Source organism: Silene latifolia, chromosome 5 (assembly GCF_048544455.1).
Source record: "Silene latifolia isolate original U9 population chromosome 5, ASM4854445v1, whole genome shotgun sequence".
Taxonomy (NCBI): Eukaryota; Viridiplantae; Streptophyta; class Magnoliopsida; order Caryophyllales; family Caryophyllaceae; genus Silene; species Silene latifolia.
In genome coordinates, this window is record NC_133530.1 from 22,932,497 (window position 1) to 22,938,519 (window position 6,023).

The following is a 6,023-nucleotide window of genomic DNA, read 5'->3' on the forward strand; positions in this document are numbered from 1 at the left end:
GTTAATTTCGAGTCGGGATAATTCTGGTCTATTGGGTCGAGTTTGGATCACTTTTCGCCTTTTCAAGGTCACTTTTGAGGCTGGGATTGGGACAACTTTTATGAGACAGATAAACTAACTACTAAGAGTTAGTTATATGGAGTTTGTTATAGTTTGTTATAACTAATCAAAGTTAGTTATAGATTAGCTTAAGTCGATTTATGCTTGTGTATAAATACATCTTTGTACGACACCTACAATCTCACTTTTGATGAACGATAAATTCTATTCTTTCATAAACATCTCTCTCTATTATGTTCATTCAATCATACTTCTAATATGGTATCAGTTACCAAATAAATCGATCCAAATTTTTTTACCAAAGATTTACGCTTCCGTTTCATTCAATAATCTTTCAGATACAACATTAAATCATCCTTTCTTGATCAAATTTTGATTCAATCATTATCATCAACAATATGCCTGAAAATTCTGAAGAACAAAATCATGGTTATGACTATTATGATGATCCATTATATCTATCATCATCTGATCAGCCATTTTCACACTTGATTTCACCACTGATGGAAATGACTTCCTGGGGTGGAAACAGGACATTGTAATGGCTCTTGCGTCCAAGAACAAAGATTGTTTCATAGATGGTTCTCTTGCTCAGCCGCCTAAGACAGATAAAAAGTTTCATCAGTGGGTTCGTTGCGACTTAATGGTGATGAAGTGGATATTAAATTCACTGGATAAGCCAATTCGTGATAACCTTAAGTATGTGAAGTCTGCCAAAGAGCTCTGGGGAGAGTTGCTGGAACGATATGGATAAGCCAATGCAGTAGAAATTTATCAACTCAAGAAGGATCTCGATGCTGTCAGTCAATCAAATTTATCCCTTGTTGAGTATTACAGCAAGCTGAAGAATTACTGGGAAACGTTAGACAGTCTTAACACAATTCCTCAATGTTCTTGTGGTAAGATTGCTCTATGTTCCTGTACTCTTATGAAAAGAATTGTAGCTCGTGAAAATAACTCTAAGAAGTCGTTTGGTTACATACGGGAACTTACAATGCCTAGGAAGTGTCATATCACATGATTTTAGAATTCATGTGAATTAGAAAATGTTGTTTGGTTACATGTAGGCATTGTAATTCATGTAGGCATTCCCACTTACCTAGGGGGATCTAGGTAAGCAATTTCCTCCATTATGGAGGAATTGGAATTCATGGGAAGTTTCAATTCATGTGAATTGGGGTAACCAAACAACCTACCCATTTTGTAATTCACATGAATTAAAGTTCCTCTGTAATTTAGTGGGCAACCAAACGACCCCTAAGTTGATACAATTTCTGATGGGGTTAAACAATGGGTTTGACAATATAAGAACACACTACTACATTGTGATCCTGTAGCAACACTTCGCTATTGTTGCATAATGTCGTATAAATGTTGCTTTAGAGTTTATGCAACACTTAATGAAGTGCTACATAAAGTCTTGTTGCATTAGCTCATTGCAACACTTAATGCAACACTTTTCAAACTAAAGCAACACTTTTATAAAGTGTTGCATATGTTATGTTTATGCAACGCTTTTTTCAATTTCAAAGGCAACATTTTTATTTGCTAATGCAACACTTCTTGTGAAAAAATAGCAACACTTCCTGAACTAATGCAATAATTTTCATGTTGAAAAGGAACACTTTTCATGTTGAAAAGCAACACTTATAACAAACAAATGCGACATTTTTATTTTGTAAACGCAACACTAGTTACGTCCAATAACAACACTTGTAATAAACAAATGCAACACTACTTTATCCAAAGACAATACTTAATTGTAATTCTCACTTATTGTGCATTCAATTGCAAATCATTCCAAAATTGCAATAGATTCAGTCTCAAAATAAATGTCAATTACATTTCCAAAAAGAATCAAAAGTAGAACTTCGGAAATGTTTAAGTAGAAAAAATGTAGCAAATGTTTAAATAGAACAAATGAGTAACGATTATTATATTAAAAGTCTTCATTGTTGTACTTTGGACCATATGTATGTTGCCACCCGAACAGAAAATCAACCCACAGCAAAATAGTAATACCTCAAATGCAACCTGTAACGTAAAAAACGGAACACAATTAGATTTGAGGATCGCGGAATATTTAAAGGCTTTGATTGTGCCTTACTAGGAAATATAATGTGGAGTAACCAAAGGACGGATTAATACTCCATACCAGACTTGAACACCATTGAATTGTAACACTCTCTGTTTTACCTTTCACTCCTTACTCTACTCACTACTCTATCTACATTAACCACTGCTATCAACCGTCATAAACATCAAGGGCATTTTAAAGGAACACTTACCTGACTAAGCGGTAATGTTCTAGTAAAAAGCTCTCGCCCCAAGTCTACAAGAGTCATCAGTGTGTGTTCTTTTTTGTCGTTCTTCTTCTCATATGACCTCACCCATCTCCTGACTCCCCAACCACATCGCAAGGAATAGATTGCCGATAACTCTATGAAGTTCAACAGAAATTCAACAAATCAATTTATAGTCAATCAATTGCAACAAAGGAGATTATAGAGTTGTATATCAAATTAAACAACTAAGAAACTTATATCAGCTTACCTTTTTGTATGCCTAATTCTATGCACAGACCTGAACTCTATGTACTAAACCTGATGAACGCTTAGCTGCATAACAGTAGAAAATTTAATTAATTGCCTCAGACCCAACTATGGCAGGATACATATATAGTCAATTGGCGGTATTTGTAAGACCCCTCGCCCAATGTGTCGAGCTCAGAAATAGCTCCATCAAATGCCTATATAGGTTATACATAAATGAAAGGGTTAAAATTCCAAGTAACCAATAATTATCAAGCTTAACACTAAGATGCTCGTCAGGAAGATACAACATTGTGAGATTAAATTAGATGATTGTCAATTATAGCTGTATTACAAGCGCAACTAACTTAATCCCAAGTGTATAAACCTCCACATTCTTACTCTCTAGTCTTGTTTGGGTTTACGCCTAAAAGGAGGAACAATGGGATTAGCTAGGGGAATGGAACAAAATTTACGAAGGAACAAATCGCTTCTAGACTCTTTCATCTTTGACTGCCAGATGTTTATGATTTGGCATTGAAAAGCATACACTTTAGAAGTGCTGACTCGCAGTAATGAGTGCACAAAACATTTAAACCACAATAATCTAAACCAATATAGACTATAAAATCAACCTCAAACACCTCAAATTATTGTCAACAGTCAACACGACCAAGGAAGCACCAACATATCCTTGTCAAAAACGGATATTTTTATGGAAAATATGCATATTTTGGCTTTAAATGAGGCGTATAAGTGTCATATATCCTTGTCCGAGTGTCGAGTGTCATTGAGGTCGGATAGTCAGGTGTTGTGTGATTCGTTTCTGAGTCAAGTTCAGGCTATGTTTATCTAATAAGTGCTACAGTTGCATAACATATTCTCGTATCAATACAATGTGAATGTAAGACCCAACCCACTTTAACTGAAATCTTCGTGCATATGCGCATTAACTTGCTAAAAACTTAGATGAAGAAATAACTACCCCAGATATGGGCCAATCGCGAACACTTGTGATAACTTTATCATAAGACTGTAGCACATAAGAACTTATAATGTTTCTTTAAGGTTCCTTTTAAAGTAGGTAAATTTACATAAAATTTCAAATGAGTCTTATTAAGTCGAGTAATTTCCACTTAGTTCAGAAAAGGTTAATATCAAACCTAAGTTCAGCTAAGGGTCAAGTCGGTTTATTTATCCAATCTAACTCGCATCTAAGGTCGGTTAATTTTGCCATGTCTAGCTCATAACTAAGGAAAAACCGTAACTTTACAAACTATACAAATGACACAGGTAAAAGATCTCACCAGTCATCAGGGGCAGCTTTGACAGCCTGATCAAAGTAACTCTCAGCTCTAGAGGAATCTTTCTGAGTTTACCATATTAAATCCGCGTAAAGGGGCAATACATTTGGGTCACCCGGGTTCGAAAGTATATCTCTCCCACAATACTCGTCTGCTTTCACATAATCACCTCGAACCGAAAAAAAATGGAAAGATTAGAAACTTAGAACCATAGCAATAACAAGTTCCTGAATTATTGTCACACAAAAATCCTAGTTCTTTTGTACTCATACTACACTATTTGAATTGCTTCTGTTCCATACCAAACAATGCCTCATAATCCATTATTCTTAAATTCTGGCATTGAACAAAAAACAAAATAATTATTCATGTAATACAAAGCTTTTGGAAGGAGTGTCCAACCCAAAATCTAACCAAACGAGAAAGAGAGACCAAGCCTTTAATGACAATCAGAGGCACTCTTAATGAACTCTACTTCTTCTGTTTACTAAAGAGCTTCAAGAGAATAATTCAGAGTTCTTACAGATTGGAACCATCCACCACCAGACACGAGATAAATCTTCCAAGAGCCATCAAAAGGAAGTTCAAAATGCAGTAATTCAGAAAAGATTATCACAAGTCTTGAACTCACAACATTCGATTTCTAAAAGGCACTAATGGCATAGGTAGGCGAAACACGCAATGAGAACCAAGGTAAGGTAATTCAATTGATGGTCAAATGATAAAAAATTAGAAATTGATTAACAAGATCAAAGAGCGTGAAACTTGCGAAACAAGGGTTAATCAGTAGAAGCAAGATTACTAAGTTCCCCCAAAATCATAAACCCCATGAACACGGAGAACAATTTGTGTACGTACGAGAGCTCATAAGATAACATACATCCTAAGATCGTTAGAAGACAGACAACAACTTTCTTATCTATCGAAGTTTAGTTCACCAAGATAGAGAACCTCACTACGTGGTAGCGAAGAAGACTGATCCAAAGAAGACGCCGCCACCACAGACTGTGAGTGACGAAGTGTGCGACATCTGCAAATGAGAACAAACAAAATGGACAGTTAGTTAACATGCCCAAGATGAATCTATCCAAAACACACAAAAACCCAATAGACTAAGAAGTCGTAATACAAAACCAATTGAAAAAATCAATTTACCGAATTGAAAAAAAACCACCATTATTATTGCTAAACCTGTAGAATACCTCATCATTATTTAAAAATGAACCCAAATGAAAAACATATCAAAACCGTAATTAAACGATCAAAATCAGTAAATGAAAAAAAAAAGAGGAGATGAGTAGATGAAATAACGACCTTTGCTTTAGCGCCGCCAATGTGATTGTCCATCTTCTTTGATTCATCCCCGAATTTCTTTGTATAACTGCTCCTTTGAACAATCAACTAATCAATCAAGCATGGGTGTCCAAAAATCAATCCTTATCATTTCAGTTGGTTGGATTTGATATAATTGTGAATATAAATGGAAATGGAAATGGAAATGGAAATGATGATAATACCGGACATGAAGGAATCAACAAAGGAGTCTTCCCAGCGGAGATAGGAGAGAACATCAGGGTTGTCTCGGTCGTGAAGGCAGAAGTAGTTGAGACTTGAGAGACAGGGAAATAGGGAAAGTGAGATTATGATCAGAACTCAGAAGGGGAGAAGTGGGAGAGGAAAACAAAAGAACACCGTAGGATTGTATGTGAGATGCGTGGCTTAGATGGAAGGAACAAAGGGAATGAATGGTTTAGATTCAACAAAACACTATTCCTTACTATTCATAAGGCATCACTGTTCACAAGAGAACCAAAAGAAGATGTTTACACACTGTTGTAGTTAAGGATTAAGGATTTTTAATTATTTCTAAATAAGCTTTTGATGGTTAATATTCCCAAAAATTAAGAATGGCGCCTAACTTCACTTTTAGAATTAGCATAAGCACTAAATAGGCGCCTAACTTTTTGATGGGGCATATTCTGCACCCGCTGACCGAGTCAACATATTGATCAAGGTCAAAGATATCCACAGCAAGTCAACATATCTCGATACTTAACCGACGAAAATTGTCGGCTGTCATTTGGTCTCGGCTAGGCAAACCAAATGCACCGGAGACAAATCCGCGTAC

General features: G+C 35.8%; 1 long non-coding RNA gene across 2 annotated transcripts; it reads right to left on the bottom strand.

The window, feature by feature from the left end:
• Nucleotides 1-1,728: 1,728 nt before the first annotated feature.
• LOC141657058 (uncharacterized) lies at nucleotides 1,729-5,522 on the bottom strand. 2 transcript variants are annotated; one of them, XR_012548650.1, is made up of 7 exons: nucleotides 5,413-5,522; nucleotides 5,210-5,296; nucleotides 4,776-4,925; nucleotides 3,899-4,064; nucleotides 2,614-2,678; nucleotides 2,349-2,500; nucleotides 1,729-2,094 (listed from the first exon to the last, which is right to left on the bottom strand). It is a non-coding gene; the product is annotated as an uncharacterized LOC141657058 (long non-coding RNA). The 2 variants fall into 2 exon arrangements; XR_012548651.1 differs by having other exon boundaries at nucleotides 5,210-5,276; nucleotides 5,413-5,498.
• Between the last annotated feature and the right edge of the window lie 501 nt (nucleotides 5,523-6,023).